Consider the following 24,198-nt stretch of genomic DNA (forward strand, 5'->3'; position numbering starts at 1 on the left):
CCAGTGTAGGACTCACGTTTGTTTTCTGTCTCTCAGGGATCACCGTCCTTAGTTGCCTGATGTCCAGTTTCTTGAAAACCATTTTATAAAATATATTTTGTCTGTTTTTTTCTGGTTGGTTCAAGCAGAAAAAAATAAATAAATCTGGTCTCTTTTACTCCATCTTAGCTGGAACTGGAAGTCAAATTATCTACAGTTACCTTTTTATCTTTAAGTAATATATTTAAACTTACATGTCCTAGTCTATCAACTCCAAAAATGAATCAGCATCTTAACTCTCCCAATGAAATGTGAAAACATTTGCATTCGCATAGCACCTCCCCCTTGTATCTCCTGTTTTTGGCACATTCTGAAATTTTTTCCCCCAATATATTATCATCAAATGATTATTATTTTAAAATTGTGTAGCTCTTCTTCCAAGATTTATAACGATTTCATCATGTTTTGTAACTGTATTTACCAGTTAAGATTCATTTCTATGTTTAACTGAATTCAGATCATTACTAGTTTTTTTAAATACTTTGGCTTCTCCCTGCATAAGTTCATTATTTTGACTGCGAAGTCCACTGTGGAAGGCAGAGTACTTGTGCCATTTACCTTGGTGAATTTGCACTTGCTTATATTTTTAGCTTTTAGGCTAAGCACACCTAGAATGGATCAATCTCTCCAAGTGGACTCATATTGACCAATTTCATGAGAGATTCATAAGAAATCTAGTATGCTATTTTGTTCATTTATAGTGAAAAATTTAACTCCTTTCAAGACAAAGATACTTACATTCTCTGGTCAGTGTATTGTGTCTCAATAGGGAAGTTTACGCAGCAGGTCAAATTTTTTCCAAAGCTTCTAGGTTCTTGTGTAATCACAGCAAGATAGTTGTGGGTGTGAGTTGCGCTTTTAAAATATTTAAAGACATCAGGTTCAGAGCACCTATCTCCACTGTAAATTTGTCCCCATGGTGTGTACACAGGATCTGTGGGCCAAGGCATCTCCTTTCCTGGATATCTTGGGTGAGTGCCCACAGTTACCTCTGACTTTTGTTTAGTCTGTTTCATTGCTAATTTGATGCCTTCCGTATTTATACCATTTTATCTGCTTCAACTTTGGATCTGTAACAATACCACAAGAATTTGCTTGTTTATACAGTGTTTGGTCCTAGCAATGCTTTATCTTTAAGATATTTTTTTGGTACATGTCAAATCTCATCCATTAAGAGCTGAGTGTTAGTTTTACTCTTTCAGTTTTGTAGGAACTTAGCAGTTGCCTCTCTGACAACGATCTCGTCTTTCTCGGAATGCCTGCCTGTTATTTGTTACTTGTTCCTGCCTTGTTCTGCTTGTTTCCTCTTGTAATAATGGTCTTATTGTTCCCAACTGTCCCTATCTTGAGAGATGTCCTATACGTATTTGAATTCTACTCGGTATTTAGCACAACATCTTATATAGAGAAGGTGTTCAATCGATACTTAGAAATTGGAATAAAAAGATAGATTCCCTGATCTCCTTCTGTTCTTTGCCATCTGAATGCCCAGATCTAGACTGATGCCCCATGTGTTCTTAAAAAAAGGGGATTAGGAAACCTATGTGAGTCCACTTAATATTACAAGGCATGGGTGACCCAAGCCACAGGGGAAGATAGACATGAGCGAGTGGGAAGGAAAGGGAGCTAGTGGCTCAAGAAGGAAAATACACATGAAAATGCCAAGACATGTAAATTGAGCATGAAAGTCCAAGTTGTGTGAGTAGACTAATTATGATGACTGCTCAGAGTGTATCTGAGCAGCATTACTTAGTTATTGCCCATCCTAAATGTAGCCTAGAACCCAATTATTTCAGCTACAGTTTCTTGGTGGAGTGGAGTAACAGGCTTCTATTAGGGACTAATCAGTTCTGCCCACGTTCCTATATGAAACAGTGTTCAGATGAAACTCAAAGGATTCCAATGCCAAAGAACAGTGAGATAATGCCCACTGTGCATGGCAAAGAGACTGTAATCTCACCGGCCGTCAGTGAGGTCTGGCCTCAGGAATGCTGGCAGAGGGGGATGCGGGAGCGTGGACACGCATCCTCATTCATCCACATCAGCTCTGGTCCTTCCCCTTGTTCACCCCTTTTCAAGGCTCTGCCCAGGGGTAATCACCTCCTGACTTACCTCTTCCACTCCAGGTGTGCTGGGTCAGGTGTGCTTGTTACGCATTCCGACACTACCCTGTGCTTCCTGATATTTTAGCCCTAAAACCACTGAACCATAATTGCCCATTTACTGCTTTGTCCCTCAGGAGTGGGACTGTGTCTTATTCGTCTCTGAATATAGTGCTGTTGGGCTGCACCCCACAGGCCTGCAAGCCTTGTAATTGCCCAGCTGCAGGACCAAAGGAAGAGCCTAGAGACAGCAACAGAGATATCAGTGTTTTATTGGATACGGCATCTTTAAATGTCTGAAGCAAGGTCCTGGAGCGACCGTGTATGGCAGACAGCAGGCAGGACCTGGTAGCAGTCTTGGCTACTTGGGGGTGGGGGGATGTGGTGGAGAAGGAGGCTACCAGTTATAGTGGGAATTGATGTCAGGTTGGCTCATCAGTTACCAGGGAAACCAGCAGAGGGGCACATCCCTCACTGCCCCTCGGGTTGATGACCTGGGCAGATGTTTTCCTTTTGATCGACTATTGTAGTGGAGCTGTTCTGATCTAAAGATTAGAACAATCACTAGCTGGGCTGGGGGTGGGGGGCAGGCATGTGGGCAGTTACTGATTAAGCTTTACGATTAGGAGGGAAGGTCAGTCATGTGAGTAGGGTGTAGGTGAAGCAGGGACTGGTCAGGCAGCGGATGTACAGAGACCAAGAGAATAGTCATCTTGAGTGGCCTGACCATACAAATGCTTAGCACATAGTGATGCTGAATGAGCATTCAAGGTGTACCTGTAGGAAGACCATTAGGATTAGAGGAGGAGCGGATGGCTGAGACACTAGCTCACCCAGCTGTTACAGGACAGACACATCCTTGATGACAGAGATGCTGAGGCTTTTCCAGCCCACAAATATTACACGTCTGCAATGCACCGGTAAGTGGAGTACAGACTGTCCTGGGATTTGTACCATCTTAGATACTCAGCTGGAGTGAGATGTGAAAAGTGTGCTTGCTTTATGGGGACTCTCATGAGCTTATTTGGCCCTTCTAGCCAGGTGGGCCTCTAGCCCACCTAGTTGGCTTGTTTCCAGCCATCTTTGCCTGGTGATGCTTCTTAGCCTGTAAGATGCAGATTGGGTTTCTTCTCCCCTGGCAAGAATTCCTTGCTGTTCACTCCACAGCCAAATATGGTTGGGAGACCTCCAGTGCAGGATGGCCACATTGTGAGTTAGTTCGAGGTTTGGGGGACCCAGCTCAGTCACCAGGTTTTGCTCTCTTTAGTTTGTGGGCATCTCTCCAGGCTGTTAGTACCCTCTGCTCCCATCGTCCTCCCATCACAACCCCTGCCAAAAATCTGCTGCCCTCTCAGAGGTAACATTGCCAATGATTGGATGTGCATTCTTTCAGTCCTTTTTCTATGCATTTACACATGTAACATACAAAAATGGGGTTTGCATTTCTTTTCTTTCTTCTTTTTACAAATGAGTTCATACTACAAATCCTTTGGTTCTAGGTTTTTTTTTTCCTTCCTTCCTTCCTTCCTCCCTTCATCCCTCCCTTCCTTTCTTCTTTCCTTCCTTCCGTCTTTTTCTTCTTTTCTTCTTCCACTTCTTTCCCTCCCTCCCTCCCCTCCTCCCTTCCTTCCTTGCTTCCTCTCTCTCTTTCTTCCTTTCCCTCCTAATAAAATGGATGTTTATAAAGAATTATCTTGATCTTCTAAGGGTCTATAAGATACTTAATTTGCATTCAAATAATTGATACCTCTGTAGGAAGCATCCATTTGCCGCAGGTCAACTACGCAGTTTGTTGAGGATTAATTATCATGTAGTTTTGCAAAATTTCTCCTTTTTCTCTCGTAGGCATAAATAATCCACTGCAAGGGGGCCAGAAAACCATTTCAGAGACAACAGGGCAAGGGACTCCATTGTGAAAGTCCTGTTTGTGCCCTGGATTTCTAGCTGTCTGCTCAATTCCTATCTGTCCCCTGGCCCTGAACACCCACTAGTGTTCTGCCTGGAAACATGCCCTGACCTTGTCTGGGAGAAACGTGGTTGAAGAAGTGTCTCTGCCTGCTTATGTGCACACTCACCTTGGAACAACATGAAAATGATTAAACACTGGGATGGGGTTCTCATGGCAGATCCACATTTCTGTGAATAAATAACATTTAGTCAACATTTACTATATGCCAGGCACAGTTATAAGTGCTTTACATGTATTAACGCAGTTAATTCTCCCAGTCTTTTAAAGTGGGTTCTATCATGCTCCTTGTTTTACAGATGAGGAAAATGAGGCTCAGAGAGGTTGAGCCACTTCCCTCAGGACACGCAGTGAAGTATGAAACAAAGATTTGAACCGGAGCAGTCTGACTCCAGATCCTGTGCTCATAATCATGGAAAGTGTTGCCTCCAAATGTAATTATGGTTTAATGAAGACCGACAACATTTCAGTCATTGTGTGAAGAACTTGGATTCGGTGATGCCTTTAATGGTCCTTCTTTGCAGATTCAGGACAACACTGGCCAGGTCTGTTTAAAGATCCTAGGAACTCTTTCCTTTGGAGGCTCTATCCTATATCATTTAAAAAAATAAAATGCTACATGAAATGTAATTTTTTTTTGTCTGTAAATACTTGGAAGACCTTTAAGAAATAATTTTGCCTTTGAAGTAATCAGGTTATGAACAATTTACTTAATTCACAATTGGCTATGATTTCTCATTCGTACTTAGAATTCTTGTGAAGAAAGAAAGCCTACCCTATAGATCGTTTTTAAGTGTAATGAAATTTTTATGAATATTAATTTAATAAATGAAGTTGACATAATATTACACTTTTTAGGCATTTAATTAAATATTTATTGACTGTGGTCTTCCAGTGTTCTTTTCCTAGTTTTGAGTGAGATATGTGTGTGTGTGTGTGTGTGTGTATGTATGTATATATATAGTTTTTTTTTTTGTTTTTTTTTACAGTCCTAGACCTTTCCTTTGCCCTTGAATGGACTTGTAGACCCAGCACTGTGGCTATGGGGCCTAATGAACATTTCCATTCATCCATGTTCCTGGCCATACTCCACATCTGCTTGTTCCCTACAGCTGACCGTAAGTAGGCAGAATAACTGACCCCCAACTCCAGGTGGTTGGCTCTAAGGCCCCTCCTGCCCCAGATGCGTACCTCATTGGCTGCTGGTGGTGTTTTACAGGGACTCAGCTGAGACTGATAGGAAGAGTGGATGTACCTTACAGCAGGCACAGTATGTTGATGTTGTCACAAAGTGCTCCTTCATTCAATTCTTCCAGTTCATTGCCTACAGTCATGGGGCATTCACTTTCTTTCCTGGAAACATGAAGGGAGAAACTGCCATGCCTATAGCTAGGTTCTTCTGTCTTTTTGTATCACTTGCTCTTAGCTTTGTAATGGTGCCTCTCTGCTTTACTGTGTATTCTATCTGGTAATCTGGAATAGCACAGTGGCTACGAACTGGCTTTGGGAATCAGACATCCTAATCATTATGGCCCACTTTGTAAACGGTCACAGGGGTGAGATGTGGGGGGGAGAGACTGTGAAAGGAGCTGAGGAAGGCCCAAGAACAACTTTTCTTACTTCACATTTTCATTTCAACCCAATGCTGCAATTTCTGAAAAATGGAAGTATCATTTTCAGCTTTTAAAGTCAGTTAATTACACTGCTGTGAACTAGTCAAGTAATTAATAAATGTTAACATTTGCATGTCATTTTAATTAAGAAATAAATGTCTTTGAATGAAAAAGTGCCTGCAAGCTTATCCGTTAATTATCAGAGTACTGAAAGTACCCTTTGCAAGGTGGCTCCAAAAGTACCTTGGGAAAATGAGCTATCAGTCACTTTTTGCTTGTACGAGTCATGGTGTTGTCCTTCCTTGCAGTTCAAACTGCCAGCCAGGTGAGGAGAGGGACCCCTTATCTGATAGGACGAGAGGCAGAGTCACCTCGACTCTCTCTATATAGTTGGTGCGCTAGGCAGACAGTTGGTCTTCTATGCAGTTTTGCTTCCATGGATGTTTCTGTTAATAACACCTTCTGTTTTCTACTTCTTTTATTAAAAAAAGGGGTGGGGGGGAACAATGCTTTGTCATCTCATGAAATTAACTTCTTTGTGATTGGTCTTCTATTTCTTACGCTTTGTTACGGTTTTCACACAGTCCCTGCCAGATAATCAGGTTTACGCTTTCAGGGGCAGGAGCTAGGCCTATCTATATTGCTCCTCTTTTGCAAAATTTTCCTATTTTTTACTGTAAAAGAAACATTTTTTAAAGCTATGAAATATAACACAATTAAGAAAAATGCATGAAAGATAATAATAAGGTTTTAAAAGTTATTATACAGCAAATACTCAGGTCAAAAGTAGAGCATTGCCAGCACCTCAAAACCTCATGCATACCTCTTCCTATTACACCCCCCCCAACCTCGCTGAAGGTAACCACCATCTTGACTTTGATGGTTATCATGTCTTTGCTTTTTTTTTTTCTTTCAGTAGTTTTACCACATAAGTATGAATCCCTAAACACCAAATTTTAGTTTCACTTGTTTTTGAATTTGTATAATCCTGGAGTAGGTTTCACTCTGCATTGTATTTGAGCAATTCATCCATATTGTCAGGTGTAGCTTTGATCTATTAATTTTCACTATGGTATGCCGTGGAATGAATAGACCACAATTTATTTATCCATTTTACTCATGGTGGACATTTGCCTCATGATAATGCTGCTGCCATGAACATTCTTGTACATGTCTTTTGGTGTGCATTTTATGCATATGTAATGCCACTTCTAGGTACTTCCAGACCTACAAGTGGAATTTTTGGGTCACAGGGTGAGCTTAGTAGTCTCTATTGCAAACAGTTTTCCAAAGTGACTGAACCATTTTATACACCCTTCCCAGTAACACCTGGGAACTTCTGTTGTTCCACAGTCTCTCCTGCACTTGGCGTTATTAGTCTTTTTAGTTTTAAGTGTTCAGGTGAGTGTTTAGTGATATCTCATTGTGGTTTTAATGTATATTCCCCTTGTGATTAATGATATTAGGAATCTGTTCATAAATTTATTGGCTATTGGGCTATCCTCTTTTGTAACATCTGTTCAAGTCTTTGGCCATTTTTTTCTACTGGGTTCTCTGTTGCTTTTTTTTTTTTTTTTATAAATTTATTTATTTATTTATATTTATTTTTGGCTGTGTTGGGTCTTCGTTTCTGTGCGGGGGCTTCCTCCAGTTGCGGAGAGCGGGGGCCACTCTTCATCGCGGTGCGTGGGCCTCTCACTGTCGCGGCCTCTCTTGTTGCGGAGCGCAGGCTCCAGACGCGCAGGCTCAGTAGTTGTGGCTCACAGGCCTGGTTGCTCCGCGGCATGTGGGATCTTCCCAGAGCAGGGCTCGAACCCGTGTCCCCTGCATTGGCAGGCAGATTCTTAACCACTGTGCCACCAGGGAAGCCCTCTCTGTTGCTTTTTAAAAATTTTCATTGACTTTAGTAGTTTTATTTATAGTCTGGTTATGAGCCCCTTATCAGTTACACGTGTTAAAGCTACCTTCTCCTGCTCTGGTTTGTCTTTTCATTCTCTTCTGCCTTCCAAAACAGAAGTTCTTAATGTTGATAAATAAAGGTTCTTAATTTTAATGTATTCAAATTAATCCTTCTTTTCCTATATAGTTTGTATGTTTCCTTTCTTGGTCATAAATGCATTCTCTTGTATTATTTTTTAAAAGCTTAAATTTTTTTTGTCTTTCACATTTTTGGTCTTTTTTTTCATTCACGTTTAGGTCTAAAATCCACCCAGAATTAATTTTTGTGAATGGTGTCAGAGGAACTTTCAATTTTTTTCCTTATGTATATCCAACTGACCCAGTACCTTTATTGAGAAGACTCTCTTTCCCCCTCTGCTATTTATGCTGAGGTCACGCTTTTCTTGAGCTGACTTCTGTCAGTGACTGAGCACAGAGAGGGTACTAAAGCCTCATTTCTGTCCCATGTGGGGTTCCACTAATGGGGACCTTTGCTTGGAGGCTACCCATTGGTCAACTGGGATTTTCTCAGGGCTGCACTGTGGTCAGAGGTTCTTGCTACCCCGTCTTCCTTCCACCTCTCACAGGTGTCAGACCTGCACAGTGGTCCAAAGGCTCTCCCTCCTCCGCCGCTCCCTCCCTCTTTATCCTTCACATGCAACTCCCCACTGGCCCTCTCTCCAGTCAATTATCTTGCATGTCTAATCCTGTTTTGACATCTGTTTCTTGGAGGACCTGAAATGACACAGAGTGGGCAGATCCTAGAGTGAGAGGGAGTCATACTTTAGTGTCAAGATGACAAAAAGCTGGGCTGAGTTCAGGGCAAAAGAGCAGATGAAGAGACTGGGTTGAAGGATTTTCTGAAAAAAGAGTGAATGGAAATTGTGCCGACAATGTGGAGGGCAAGGGAGGAGGTGGAGCTGAAGATGACTAAGACTGAGACTAAAGCACTGTGTCATGGAGGTGGAGCTTATTTGAGGGAACCATCCATGACATTAGCTCCATGCTAATGAAGGGATTTTTTTGTGATTAAAAAAATTAATAGCAATGTTAAATTACATTTGTATTGAGTTTAACTGTGTTTACTGGTGCATTTGCACTTTATCTCATTTACTCTTTAACAATAGGGGAGAAGGGGGAAACAAGTAAGGGAGGTCCTATTTGTCTCCCGTTTCCTGTGGTCTTTACTGTCAGTCCTCCTGATCCAGACTCTTCCTTCACTTCTTTTTCCAACGGCTGAAGATTCAATTGAAGAAATTGCTCAGGTTAGGCCATTTCTAGTCCAGGTAAAAGGTCAAGGTAGTGTTAGCTCATGGCTAACATGTATGGTGGGAGAGATCTTAAGGCCATGTGGTGGTTGGAGATGGGGGTGGAGGGTCTGAGATATACATTGATTTGGCCGGGAGACCCCATATTTCATAATACTCAGGGATGGTGACTTCACACAGGAAGGTGAAATGCTGGTTTTTAGGGGTCATTGTCAAGAAGGGGAGAGAGACATGATGGAAAGTGGAAAGTGTCAATGAGGAGGAAAGACCATTATGAGTGGATTGGCAGAAGGACAATAATGTATTAAAACATTTAGATAGGGTTGCACAGTGTGTGTGTGTGTGTGTGTGTGTGTGTGTGTGTGTGTGTGTTCTAGCCTCAGGTAGGATAATGAAAAAAAGAATTAGGTGGAGAGAAGAGAAGCACGAAAGATGTGTGGAATCAGAAAGATTCCAAAGAACTCTAAGATCCTTAAGACTGGCAGTCGTTGACGTAGCCTCAGTCAGCTACTCCATCTTAAGCAACTCCTGTGGCTGCTAGGCCCTACCGGTAATACAGAGGCTGTCTCTGGGAAGAAAGCTAGACTTTGAGTTTCCTTTCCATTCTAGGATTGGACAGACAGGTATTTATTTAAAAGTGCCAGATGGTTCAAGGGAGTTTCTAACTTTATACTGTTGGGTACCAGGTTTCAATCTAAATTTGAGCTCTGGTTTTCTGCTTTCCTGTTGGCCCTGGATTGAGAATAGCCTCTCATTTACCAGCCATCTGGTCCCTCCAAGTCTCTCCTGCTGAGTGATGTCTCCAAATATCTTCCCAGAGAGAGGACAGAATTTCCAACAAAATCTGTAAGGTAAATACATGTTTTTTTCCACAAGGGGATCCTGGGGAGGAATAGGTCCCCACGTTGAAAGGGTCCTTGTGACGTGAATCATGTTGATGTTTGATTCGATAGGGTGGGCTCCTTTGAGCAGTCACGTGTTGAGGTGTGCCCTATGTGGGTTCGTCCATTTCTGTGCTTCTAGATCTTCGGTTTCCTGAAAGTTCCTTTTCCAAACCAGCAGGCTCTGGTGCTAATTATCCATCATATAGCATCAATAAACATTTTTTATAAATGCCTGCTACATGCAAGGCACTGGTGGCAAAAAGGGGTAGAAGAAACAGTCACACCGGCATTTGGAACATATCATTTGTTTTCTAAGATGACAAAAATAGAGAGCAATTTAGCTTTAACCATAACAATAATTATTTTTAGGAAAATAATCCATTATTATCTCCATCAGGACCATGTCTGGATAGAAGAGGTAAGGCTGTCACCAGGGCTTGTAGAGACCTTGAGACAAATTACACAATTAATTTTCTCTGCTTTCCACTCTCAACCCCTGGCCCTAACAACCCAGCATTTTTATCCTGGTGAGATCAGGTCAAAATGAATGTCAAGGGCGAATTGGAAGAGGATGAGGAGTCAAAAAATGGACGCATGGGACTGGAGGGGCTGAATAGAATTGAATGGAGGTGTTAGCACTTGGTTTGTTATGGGAAGTCTGGACTTTAGAGGCTGTGGGTGGAGGTGTGAGCCTCAGGCCCTTTCTTCTACGCACCAGATGGCAGAGCTACCTCACTGCACTCTGCCTGCTGCCTGGTCCATGCACCTGGGTGGCGCTGGCCTGCTCTGTCTCACACCAGGATGCGTCTCTCTGCCAGGAGGAGTAATTATAGTTGAAACAAATGTATTGCAATACCTGGATGGATACAGCTCAATTGACTCCTGACAGATCTCTGGCTAAGAGAGCCTGCAGCAGCTGCGGTACTAGAAGAGCTGGTGGGGAGCGGGGATGGGGAGGTGGGATAGTTTAGGACTAAGCATGTGATGGGCAGACATCGCCCCACTTCCTAGTCCTCTTCAGTCTCACCTTACAAATGCCCCTAAGGCTGTGTGTGAGCAGATTTCGAAATGAAAAAAGTCCAGTTTCTTCAGTTCGGCAGAGGTGTTCTCAATACCAACAGGCAGGCTGTCAAACTCTTACCCGTTTCCCAACATAGACTTTGAATGCTTGGAGGCTTCTCTTGAAATACAGCAGGGGAGCGTCCAGGAGTTGTAGACCTGAGTGTATGTACGGGAAGGTCCACACTGCAAATGTTTTTTTCTTGCAGAAATTTTCAACCAGTCTTGTAATTGTGGTTTCAGTGTGTATGGTCCAACTGCATCCCCTGAGTCACTGTCATGTCCCAGCCAGACCTCCCGACCTGCATCTTACCTGCAGCCAAGTGTGTCATTGTTGCCAGAGTGCCGTAGAGGTGAGGTGTATGGACCATGCCATCTGCTCTTAAGGGCTAAGGCTGTACATTTCCTGGGCTTGTCCAGTGGGCCTTACCCCAGGGAGAGCGTGAACCTAGCTCTGCCCTTCTTGTATTCTTTGCTCCAGGCCCTCTAATCTATTCAGTGAGGCTTCTGGATACTCTGCTGGCTTCCGAAGTCTCCACACCCGCAGCCCCCCCAGCTTGGGGCTTTCTCCCCTTGCTTCTCACCGGGCCCCCACCCCACTGTGTCAGGCTAACTCGTGCTCCTCTTTAGAGCCCAAGGCTAGAGTTGATCCCCCTGGGAAGGCGGAGCCTGCAAGCCTGGGGCCGTGTGCTCCCACGGCAGCCCCTGCTTCTCCTCTTACGCCGTTTATAACTCATTTCTCCTCTCTTTCTCCCGCTAAGCTGTGTTCTCCACGAGGCAGGACTGTGCTGAAGTTTCCGAGCACAAAGCCTGGCATGCACTAGGCTCTCAGGGATGAAGCGAAGGGACGGACCGTCTTGGTTGTCATCTGCTTCCCTCACCCAGCTGACGTCTGGCCAGCTCCCCTTCCTTTCTTCCTCTCGCTGGTTCACTCACCCCCTCTTCCAGACCGCCAGTGAAAACACAGTCCTGGCCTGGCTTGGTTTTTTTGTTCCTCCTGATTTTCATTAACTTGGAAATCCTATTGCTGGTCTCTGTGTCATACCTGGATGCCATTTGTCTGAAGTCTGTTTGGATGAAATAATGAAACCTTGTTTATGTTGTTTGTTTGTTTGTTTGTTTTTCCAAGCTGCTTCAAGGTTACAGAAGGAGAAAAGCAAAACTGTGGGGAGAAGACCAATGTCAGAGGCTTTATTACTAAAATGTTGCTATTACCTGCAGCTCTCTTTGGTCTGGGGCTCTTTTGCATGACAGATATTTTCAAAATGATTTAGGGATTTAAAACATGTGAGCCGCAGTATAATCCAAGAGCAGGCATGGCGCAAGCCTTTAGCTTTTCTCCTTTCCTGCCTGTTACGTACCGTGTAGCGATGTGGAGGGCCAGGTTGAGACAGTGCACTGGCTTGCAGGCATCCACTGTGCCTCGATTTTCATTTATTCCACCACTGGGCTGTGGCTTCTCTCATAATGATTTCACAAAAGGACTATTTTCTAGTCACAAGAGATCTAAAGAGATGGGAGAAAGGATGAAACACTTTCAGATGTTTATTTTCAGTAAAATTGGAACAAATAACGAGATTGTAAGATGGGGGACCGGGAGTGGGAAGGCTTGTTTGTTCTTGTCTTTGAATAGATCTGGAATCTGATCCTGTAGTCTTCTTCAATCTACCAACAAGTACTGGAGTTGCGAGAAAGCCGCTATTTAGTTTTGTTCAAATTTGTTCTCAAATATTTACAGTGAAACAAGAATTAGAAGAATGGGCACCTAGCATATGCCAGCCACTGTGCTGTGTTATTTTACTGAGTCATCGTCTCATTTAATTGTTCTGCTTAAATACTGAGCAGCTTCAAAGAGTATTCATAAAATACATGTTATGTGTAAAGAACTATAGTAGAGCGAACACCTGTGTTCAGCTTTACCTTTGAAATCCCCTGTGTGCTTCCCCTGGAAGCGTCCTCCTCCTTCCCCAGATGTAGCCATTCTCCTTTTAACTTTTGCCAGTCTGGTAGGTGTGAAATGGTATCTCGTTGTGGTTTTAATTTTGTTTTTCCCTGATTACGAATGAGGTTGAGCACATTTTCATTTGGCTATGGCTATTTATATTTCTTCTTCTGCAAAGAGCTAGTTCAGATCTTTTGCCAACCCTTTTCTATTGGGATCTGTATCTTTTTATTATAGATTTGTAGGAATTCTTTGCATATTTTAGGTACTACCTGCTATAGACTGAATGTTTGTGTCCCTTCAAAATTCAGAGGTTGAAACCTAATCCCCAGTGTGATGGTGATCGGAGGTGGGGCCTTTGGGAGGTGAGTAGGTCATGAGGGTGGAACCCTCATGAACGGGATTAAAAAGAGGTCAGAGAGAGAGCCCCTGTCCTTTACATCATGTGAGGATACAGGGAGACAATGGCTGTCTAGGACTAGGAAGTAGACTCCTACCAGACACTGAGTCAACAGGGACCTTAGTCTTGGACTTTTCAGCCTCAAGAACTGTGAGAGATAAATTTCTATTTTTTATAAGCCACCCAGTCTGTGGTATTTTGTTACACAGCCTGAAGGGACCAAGACACTACCTCAACTATGTGTTGCAACTAATAGCTTCTCTTTTCATTTTCTTTACATTGTCTTTTGGTGAACAGGCATTCTTAATTTTAGCTTAGTCCAATTTACCGAACTTTCCCTTATATGCTTTACGCTTTTTGTGCCATTTCTGTGCAATCAAGGTTATGAACATATGGCCTGTATTGTCTTCTAAAAATTTCATAGTTTGGCCTTTCACATTTAAGTCTCTAGTCTACCTGGAATTGATTTTTTTAAAAAATTGAGATATAGTTGATTTACAATATTATATGTTTCAAGTGTACAACACAGTGATTCACAATTTTTAAAGGTTACATTCCATTTATAGTTATCATAAAATATTGGCTATATTCCCTGAGTTGTACAATATATCCTTGTAGCTTATTTATTTTATACATAGTAGTCTGTATCTCTTAATCCCCTACCCCTATCTTGCCCCTTTCCACTTCCCTCTCCCTTCTGGTAACCACTAGTTTGTTCTCTTTGTCTGTGAGTCTGTTTCTTTTTTGTTATATTCACTAGTTTATTGCGTTTTTTAAGATTCCACATGTAAGTGATCACATACAGTATTTGTCTTTCTCTGTCTGACTTATTTCATTAAGCATAATACCCTCCAAGTCCAAGTCCATCCATGTTGTTGAAAATGGCAAAATTTCATTTTTAAGTGAAATATCTTAATTAGAAAGTATTTGTAAATTATTGCAAATAGAGATCCTGAAGCTGTTGCTGTAGTGAATAAATCATCATTTTCAAAACAGTACATCACATAATTTCATTCTTTTTTATGGCTGAGTAGTATTCCATTGTATATATACATACATATATATACACATCACATCTTCTTTATCCATTGGAATTGATTTTTGTGTTTGGTGTGAAATAGGGCAATATTTCTTTCTTTCTTTTCCCATGGAGATAGACAGTAGTCCCTATAACCATGAATTTCCTCACTGATAAGCAATGGCAGCCTTGTCATAAGTTTATATATATACATCTGGCTCTGTTTTTGGAACTTCTATTTTATTTCATTGTTCAGTTTGTAACCCCTGTGTCTCCACTATCTCATTCCTAGAGCTTTATAATAATTCTTGATATTTGATAGGGCAAGACCCATTTTCTTGTTCTTCTTCAAGTGTGTCTTGGCTAGTCTTGGTCCTTTACACTTTTCTGGAAACTTCAGGATTAGCCTGTCAAATTCCACAAAAAACTCTGATATAACTGAATTTTTATAGAAATCCTGTTGGGGAAGTATTCTACCTACTCACAGGTGGGGAAACTGAAGATTGAAGAGTTCAAGTAACTTGTCCAAGATCACTTAAATAAGGTACAAACTAGGTATTGCAATACTGGCCAGTTGAATATTAACCACAGAAAGTTTTTTTTTTTTTTTTTAATGTCCCTTATTGAAGCAAAAATTTTAACTCCTCTAAAATTTATAACATGGTTAATAGTGAATATTAAACTTCTTTATGCAAATTGTCTTTTACACAAACACTAACCTTTAAAAAAGGAAGGATGTAGAGAAATAGGATTATTATTTTTTAAAATTAATTAATTAATTAATTAAAAAATTTTGTCTGCTTCGGGTCTTAGTTGCAGCATGTGGGATCTTCCTTGTGGCACGCAGGATCTTTTGTTGCGGTGTGCGGGCTCTTCGTTGCGACACTTGGGCTTCTCTCTCTTGTTGTGGCGCACGGGCTCAGTAGTTGTGGTGCGTGGGCTTAGTTGCCCTGCGGCATGTGGGATCTTAGTTCCTGGATCAGGGATCGAACCTGTGTCCCCTGCATTGGAAGGCAGATTCTTAACCACTGGACCACCAGTGAAGTCCCAAGAAATAGGATTATTAGGGAAACTTTTTTTTTTTTTTTTGGTTTATTTATTTATTTATTTATTTATGGCTGTGTTGGGTCTTCGTTTCTGTGCGAGGGCTTTCTCTAGTTGTGGCAAGTGGGGGCCACTCTTCATCGCGGTGCGCGGGCCTCTCATTATCGCGGCCTCTCTTGTTGCGGAGCACAGGCTCCAGACGCGCAGGCTCAGTAATTGTGGCTCACAGGCCTAGTTGCTCCGCGGCATGTGGGATCTTCCCAGACCAGGGCTCGAACCCGTGTCCCCTGCATTGGCAGGCAGATTCTCAACCACTGCACCACCAGGGAAGTCCAGGAAACTTTTTTTTTAATTTGGAAAAAGACAGTAACAAGAACTGTCAGGATGGTAATGATGTCCCCCTTCCACCCCCCAACCCTGCCCCGCTTTGTGGTAAAATATACATACAATAAAATTTACCATTTTAACCCTTTTTAATTTTACAATTTGGTGTCATTAAGTACATTCACAGTGTTCTGTAACCATCACCACTATCTTTTTTTTTTTTAAATCATCACCACTATATATATCCAGATCTTTTTCTTCTATCATCCCAAACAGAAATTCTGTACCCATTAAACAATAACTACTCACTCCACATGCCCCCAAAGCTCCTGGTAACCACTATTCTACTTTCTGTCTCTATGAATTTGCCTATTCTAGGTGTTTCAGATAAGTAGAATCATAACAATATTTGTACTTTTGTTTCAGGCTTATTTCATTTAGCATGGTGTTTTCAAGGTTCATCCATGTAGCATTCGTAAGAATTTCATTTCTTTTTATGGCTGAATAACATTCCATTGTATGTATATTCCACCTTTTGTTTATCCACTCATCTGTGGGTAGACAGATGAGTTGGGTTCTTTCCACCCTTTGGCTTATTTCTGAACAATGCTGCTATGAACATTGGTATACAAGTATTTATTTGAGTCCCTGTTTTCAGTTCTTTGGGGTGTATGCTCAGAATTGGCATTGCTGGATCATACAGTAATTCTATGTTTAACTTTCTGAGGAACCACAAACTGTTTTCCACAGCATCTCCACCATCTTACATTTCCACGAGCAATGCATGCACCACCAATTCCTCCATATCCTCATCAACACTGGTTATTTTCCATTTTTTATGGTAGTCATCCTAATGGGTTTAAAGTGGTATCTCATGGTTTTGATTTGCATTTCCCTAGTGACTGGTGATGTTGAGTATCTTCTCATGTGCTTATTGGCCATTTGTATATTTTCTTTAGAGAAATGTCTATTCAAATCTTTTGCCCATTTTTTTAATTGGGTTTTTGCTGTTGTTGAGTTTTAGGAGTTCTTTACATATTCTGGATATTAATCCCTTATCAGATATATAATTTGCAAATATTTTATGGTGTTTTTTTCACTCTCCCTTGAGGCACAAAAGTCTTTAATTTAGATAAAGTCCAACTTACTTATGTTTTCTTTTGTTGCCTGTGACTTTGGTGTCATATCCAAGATCATTATCAAATCAAATGTCTTGAAGATGTCCCATGATTTTTCCTAATATTTCTGTAGTTTTAGTGCTTAAGTTTAGCTCTTTGATCCTTCTTGAGTTAATTTTTGTATATGATGTAAGATCAGAGTCCAGTTTCGTTCTTTTGCATGTGGATAACCAGTTTTCTTACTAGAACTTTGTAGTTGGTTTTGAAATCAAGAAGCGTGAGTTCTCCAACTTTGTTCCTCTTTTTCAGGATTTATTTGGCTATTTGGGGTCTCTTGAGATTCCATATAAATTTTAGGTTGAATTTTTCTGTTTCTTTAAGAAGCAAAACAAAACAAAACAATACAATGCAATACAAACCATTGAAATTTTAATAGGGATTGCATTGAATTTGTAGATTGCTTTAGATAGCAATGTCACTTAACAATGTTAACTCTTCCAATCCATGAACACAGGATGTCTTTCTGTTCATTTACATCTCTCAGCAATGTTTTGTAGTTTTCAACATACAAGTCTTTTGTTGCCATGGCTAAATTTATTCCTAAGAATTTTTTTTTTCTTTTTTAACAGCTTTATAGAATTATCATTCACTCATCTAAAGTATACAGTTCAATAGGCTTTAGTGTATTCACAGAGTTGTGCAACCATCATCACAATCAACTTTTCATTTTCATCAACCCCAAAAGAAATTTCACACCCACTAGTAGTCACTTCCCATTTCGCCCCCACCTCCCACCCCGAGTCATCACTAATCTTTTTTTTTTTTCTTTTTGGCCATGCCGTGTGGCCTGCAGGATCTTAGTTCCCCGACCAGGGATCAAACCCGGGCCCCGGCAGTGAAAGCGCAGAGTCCCAACCACTGGACCACCAGGGAATTCCCCTGTCAATCTCTAATCTATTTCTTATCTTTATAGATTTGCCCATTCTGGATATTTCATTGAAATGAAATGATATAATATGTGGCCTTTTGTGACTGGCTCTTTTCACTTAACATAATGTTTTCAAGGTTTCTCCTGTTTATAACATGTATCAGTGCTATATAGGAAAAGTTCATTCCTTTTCATTGTCAAATAACATTACATTACATGGATATACAACATTTTATTTATCCAGTCATCAGCTGATGGACATTTGGGTTGTTTCCATTTTTTGGCTATTAGGAATAATGCTGCTATAAACATCTGTGTACAGGTTTCTGTGTGGACATATGTTTTTATTTCTCTCAGGTATATTCTTAGGATTAGAATTGCTGTGTCCTATGGTAACTACATTTAACCTTTTGAAGAACTGCCAGAGTGTTTCCCACAGCAGATGCAACATTTTACATTGCCACCTGCACTGCATGTGGGTTCCATTTTCTCCATATCCTCCACAACTCTTGTGATTATCTACTTTTTGACAGGATGTGAAGTGCCATCTCACTGTGGTTTTGATTGGTGTTTCCCTGATGGATAATGTCACTGAGCACTTTTTCATGAGATTATTAGCCATTTTTTGGAGAAAGGTCTGTTCAGATCCTTTGCCCATTTTTATTTATTTTTTTCCAGTTTGAAAGCAGTCACTGTTTATTAACTGACCAGATTACAGAAATAATCATGGTAGATACCTTAGTTCATCCTTCTAATAAGCCTGTTGATCTAGTCTTCCCTGTTGCCAGCATCTTCACCTTCTACAAAATGGGTGGTCTTTTTCTTCATTCTGCTTTGTGGAGAAGACAATTTAAAGGGCCACAGCAAGTTGTCTGATTCTTTGAAATGTTTTCCAATGGTATAGATCTCATGAATCAGATCCTTCCTGCAGATGATGCCATATTTGCCAAGAGACGGAGCAACCAATGCATTATCTGTCAGGGCACTTCGCTTCTTGTTGACTTTGCCGTAACCATGCTTGCAGATCAGTTCATTTACTGACTTCAGGTTTGGGTACCCCCACGCAGTGTATGGTTCCACAATTCTCAGCATGTTAATTAACATGCTGAGAATTCACAAAGGTGCCATTGAGCTTCACAAAGGTACCACTGAAGATCTGATGGAGGCTAAGAAGCTGCAACACTTTTTGAACCTTTGGGCTCACACCATTGACACCTCTGATCCTGATGACAAATGCCAATTTGGGTTCTGCGGGTACATAAAAGTTGCTGGCTTTTCTTGCCATCCTAGCCATTCGAATTTCGGTTCTGTACATCTGCCTGTATTCCTTCTGATGGTGCTTAGTTTTTTCATAGATAAGCTTCCTCCCTGCCTTTCGAAGCATCTTTTGGGCAGACTTCTTTCTCAGGCACTTGATCTTAAGCTCTGCAAAATTCTTTCACTTTTTCTTAAAGTTTTCTGGCACAGCATGAACCTTCTTTTTCTTCTCTTCTGCACCCTCCATGGTAACAGCTGGGAAAGAGCTGCCCGTTTTTAAATTGGATTATTCATTTTTTTAAATTATTGAGTTATAAGAATTCTTTATACAGTCTAGATACAAGTCCTTTAGATATATGATTTGCAAATATTTCTCCCATTTGGTGGGTTGTCCTTACATTTTCTTGATGGTGTCTGTTAAAGCATAAAAAGTCTTAATTTTGATGAAATCTAATTTATTTTTTTCTTTTCTTACTTGTGCTTTTGGTGTCATCCTTAAGAAATTATTGCCTAATCCAAGGTCATGAAGGTATTTGCAGGTTTGTTTTCTTTTAAGAGTCTTATGGTTTTAACTCTTACAATTAGGTTTATGATCCTTAGAGTTGATTTTTGTATATGGTGTGAGGAAGGAGTCTACCTTCATTCTCTTGCTGGTGGCAGTCCAGTTGTCCTAGCACCATATGTTGAAAGACTATTCTTTCTCCATTGAATTATCTTGGCACCCTGTCAGAATTCATTTGACCAAAAAGGTGAAGTACTGGCTTCTCAATTGTATCTCATTGTTCTCTATGTCTAATTCTAAAAATTCGTTTGTTGATTTGCAGCATTAACTCCAAATGTTTGACATGGTGGGAAAGTAAGAAATTTCTCACGATGGTGGGTAATATTGCTTGGTGGCCAAGCTAAGATTTGTGAAGAATCACACCGGTGCCCCGTTCTTTGCTCTGCATCAAAGTAAACTGTTGACACACAATGTTTTTACCCAGAGTACTGGTTTCTTGGGCAGAAACTGAATAAGACTTTTTTTTTCCCATGGAGTATAACTGCTTCACAATACTGTGTGAGTTTCTGTTGCACAAAAAAGTGAATCAGCCATATGCATACACATGTCCCCATATCCCCTCCCTCTTGAGCCTCCCTCCCATCCTCCCTATCCCACCCCTCTAGGTCATCACAAAGCACCGAGCCGATCCCCCTGTGCTATGCTGCTTTTTCCCACCAGCCAACTATTTTACATTCAGTAGTGTATATATGTCGATGTTACTCTCACTTTGCCCGAGCTTCGCCCTCCCACCCCATATCATCAAGTCCATTCTCTACGTCAATCTAGTTGCCCTGCAACTAGGTTCATCAGTACCTTTTTTTTTTTGTTTTAGATTCCATATATATGCGTTAGCATACAGTATTTGTCTTTCTCTTTCTGACTTACTTCACTCTGTATGACAGACTCTAGGTCCATCCACCTCACTACAAATAACTCAATTTCGTTTCTTTCTATGGCTGAGTAATATTCCATTGTATATATGTGCCACATCTTCTTTATCCATTCATCTGTTGATGGACATTTAGATCATTATGTAGTGTCCTCCTCTGTCTCTTGTAATAGTCTTTATTTTAAAGTTTATTTTGTCTGATATGATAATTGCTACTCCAGCTTTCTTTTGATTTCCATTTGCAAGGAATATCTTTTTCCATCCCTTCACTTTCAGTCTGTATGTGTCCCTAGATCTGAAGTGGGTCTCTTGTAGACAGCATATATACAGGTCTTGTTTTTGTATCCATTCACCAATCTATGTCTTTTGGTGGGAGCATTTAATCCATTTACATTTAAGGTAATTACCAATATGTATGTTCCTATTACCATTTTCTTAATTGTTTTGGGTTTGTTATTGTAGGTCTTTTCCTTCTCTCGTATTTCCAGCCTAGAGTAGCTCCTTTAGCATTTGTTGTAAAGCTGGTTTGGTGGTGCTGAATTCTCTTAGCTTTTGCTTGTCTGTAAAGGTTTTAATTTCTCCATCGAATCTGAATGAGATCCTTGCTGGGTAGTGTAATCTTGGTTGTAGGTTTTTCCCTTTCATCAGTTTCAATATGTACTGCCACTCCCTTCTGGCTTGTAGAGTTTCCGCTGAAAGATCAGCTGTTGACCTTATGGGGATTCCCAAGTATGTTATTTGTTGCTTTTCCCTTGCTGCTTTTAATATTTTTCCTTTGTATTTAATTTTTGATAGTTTGATTAATATGTGTCTTGGCATGTTTCTCCTTGGATTTAGCCTGTATGGGACTCTCTGTGCTTCCTGGACTTGATTGACTATTTCCTTTCCCATATTAAGGAAGTTTTCAACTATAATCTCTTCAAATATTTTCTCAGTCTCTTTCTTTTTTTCTCTTCTTCTTCTGGGACCCCTATAACCGAATGTTGGTGCGTTTAATGTTCCCAGAGGTCTCTGAGACTATCCTCAATTCTTTTCATTCTTTTTTCTTTATTCTGCTCTGCAGTAGTTACTTCCACTATTTTACCTTCCAGTTTACTTTTCTGTTCTTCTGCCTCAGTTATTCTGCTATTGATTCCTTCTAGAGACTTTGTAATTTCATTTATCGTGTTGTTCATCATTGTTTGTTTGCTGTTTAGCTCTTCTAGGTCCTTGTTGAACGTTTCTTGTATTTTCTCCATTCTATTTCCAAGATTTTGGATCATCTTTACTATCATTACTCTGAATTCTTTTTCAGGTAGACTGCCTATTTCCTCTTCATTTGTTTGGTCTGGTGGGTTTTTACCTTCTCCTTCATCTGCTGTGTATTTCTCTGTCTTCTCTTTTTGCTTAACTTACTGTGTTTGGGGTCTCCTTTTTGCAGGCTGCAGGTTCGTAGTTGCTGTTGTTTTTGGTGTCTGCCCCCAGTGGGTAAGGATGGTTCAGTGGGTTGTGTAGGTTTCCTGGTGGAGGGGACTGGTGCCTGTGTTCTGGTGGATGAGGCTCAATCTTGTCTTTCTGGTGCGCAGGACTGCGTCTGGTGGCGTGTTTTGTGTTGTCTGTGAACTTTTTATGATTTTACGCAGCCTTTCTGCTAATGGGTGGGGTTGTGTTCCTGTCTTGCTTGTTGTTTGGCATAGGGTGTCCAGCACTGTAGCTTGCTTGTCGTTGAGTGGAGCTGGATCTTAGCGTTGAGATGGAGATCTCTGGGAGAGCTTTTGCCATTTGATATTACATGGGGCTGGGAGTTCTCTGGTGGACCAAGGTCCTGAACTCAGCTCTCCCACCTCAGAGACTAAGGCCTCACACCTGGCCGGAGCACCAAGACTCTGTCAGTCACTCATCTCAGAAGAAAAGGGAGAAAAAAAAAGAAAGACAGAAAGAAAAAAATAATAAAGTTATTAAAATAAAAAATAAAAAATATTATTAAAAATAAAAATGTAATTAAAAATAAATAAAGAAAAGAGCAACCAAACTAAAAAACAAATCCACCAATGATAATAAGTGCTAAAAACTGTAGAAAACAAAACAAAACAATAAAACGGACAGACAGAACCCTAGGACAAATGGTAAAAGCAATGGTATACAGACAAATCACACAAAGAAGCATACACAGAGACACTCACAAAAAGAGAAAAAGGAAAAAAATATATGTATATATATTAAAAGAAAAGGAAGAGAGCAACCAAATCAATAAACAAATCTACCAATGATAATAAGCTCTAAATACTAAACTAAGATAAACGTAAAACCAGAAACAAATTAGATGCAGAAAGCAAACCCCAAGTCTATAGTTGCTCCCAAAGTCCATTGCCTCAATTTGGGGGTGATTCGTTGTCTATTCAGGTATTCCACAGATGCAGGGTACATCAAGTTGATTGTGGAGATTTAACCTGCTGCTCCTGAGCCTGCTGGGAGAGATTTCCCTTTCTTTTCTTTGTTTGCACAGCTCCTGGCGTTCAGCTTTGGATTTGGCCCCACCTCTGCATGTAGGTCGCCTGAGGGCATCTGTTCTTCACTCAGACAGGACGGGGTTAAAGGAGCAGCTGATTAGGGGGCTCTGGCTCACTCAGTCCGGGGGGAGGGAGGGGTATGGATGCGGGGTGAGCCTGCAGCGGCAGAGGCTGGTGTGACATTGCAACAGCTTGAGGCGTGCCATGTGTTCTCCCAGTGAAGTTGTCCCTGGATCATGGGACCCTGGCAGTGGTGGGCTGCACAGGCTCCCTGGAGGGGAGGTGTGGATAGTGAACTGTGCTTGCACACAGGCTTCTTGGTGGCTGCAGCAGCAGCCTTAGTGTTTCATGCCTGTGTCTGGTGTCTGCACTGATAGCCATGCTGCCGTGGCTTGCACCCATCTCTGGAGCTCATTTAGGTGGTGCTCTGAATCCCCTCTCCTCGCACACCTCAAAACAATGGTCTCTTGCCTCTTAGGCAGTGCCAGACTTCTTCCCGAGCTCTCTCCTGGCTAGCTGTGGTGTACCAGCCCCCTTCAGGCTGTGTTCACGCAGCTAACCCCAGTCCTCTCCCTGGGATACGACCGAAGCTGGAGCCTCAGCTCCCAGCCCCTGCCCACCCCGTCGGGTCAGCAGACAAGCCTCTCAGGCTGGTGAGTGCTGGTCGGCACCGATCCTCTGTGCGGGAATCTCTCCGCTTTGCCCTCCGCACCCCTGTTGCTGCGCTCTCCTCTGTGGCTCCGAAGCTTCCCCCCCTCCCCCCTACCCTGTCTCTGCCAGTGAAGGGGCTTCCTAGTGTGTGGAAACTTTTACTTCTTCACAGCTCTCTCCCTGAGGTGCAGGTCCCATCCCTATTCTTTTGTCTCTGTTTTTTCTTTTTTCTTTTGCCTTACCCAGATATGTGAGGAGTTTCTTGCATTTTGGGAAGTCTGAGGTCTTCTGCCAGCGTTCAGTAGGTGTTCTGTAGGAGTTGTTCCACATGTAGATGTATTTTTGATGTATTTGTGGGGAGGAAGGTGATCTCCACATCTTACTCCTCCACCGTCTTGAAGGTCCCTTTCCAGGATTCTTAATAACCACCATTTAACAATACTTTCGCAGAACACATAAACAGTTGCTGTTGTTAAATGGTGGGGTCATCATGACATCTGGTGCTCATTCAGATGACACTTCAAGGACTTGTTTTGTCCAAATGTGACAGAACTTCCTTCATTCCAAATGCATGTGTGTGTGTGTGTGTGTGTGTGCACGTATGTATACAGACACTCTGATCTTTATAACGATTTCAGATAATCTTTACAAGAACTGAGAAAATGGAATAATTGACTCAGCTTTTTTGTTCCCAGTGAAATTATTTTATTTTATTTATTTGTGTG

The 24,198-nt window shown here is 41.3% G+C and overlaps 1 pseudogene across 1 annotated transcript; it reads right to left on the reverse strand.

Annotated features, from left to right (window-relative positions):
- Nucleotides 1-18,165: 18,165 nt before the first annotated feature.
- On the reverse strand, nt 18,166-20,782 carry LOC309644311 (large ribosomal subunit protein uL30 pseudogene; annotated as a pseudogene). The gene has a single exon. The product of its transcript is annotated as a large ribosomal subunit protein uL30 pseudogene (transcript).
- Nucleotides 20,783-24,198: the final 3,416 nt, after the last annotated feature.

This window comes from Balaenoptera physalus, assembly GCF_965194825.1.
Source record: "Balaenoptera physalus genome assembly, chromosome: 1".
In the NCBI taxonomy this organism is placed as follows: domain Eukaryota; kingdom Metazoa; phylum Chordata; class Mammalia; order Artiodactyla; family Balaenopteridae; genus Balaenoptera; species Balaenoptera physalus.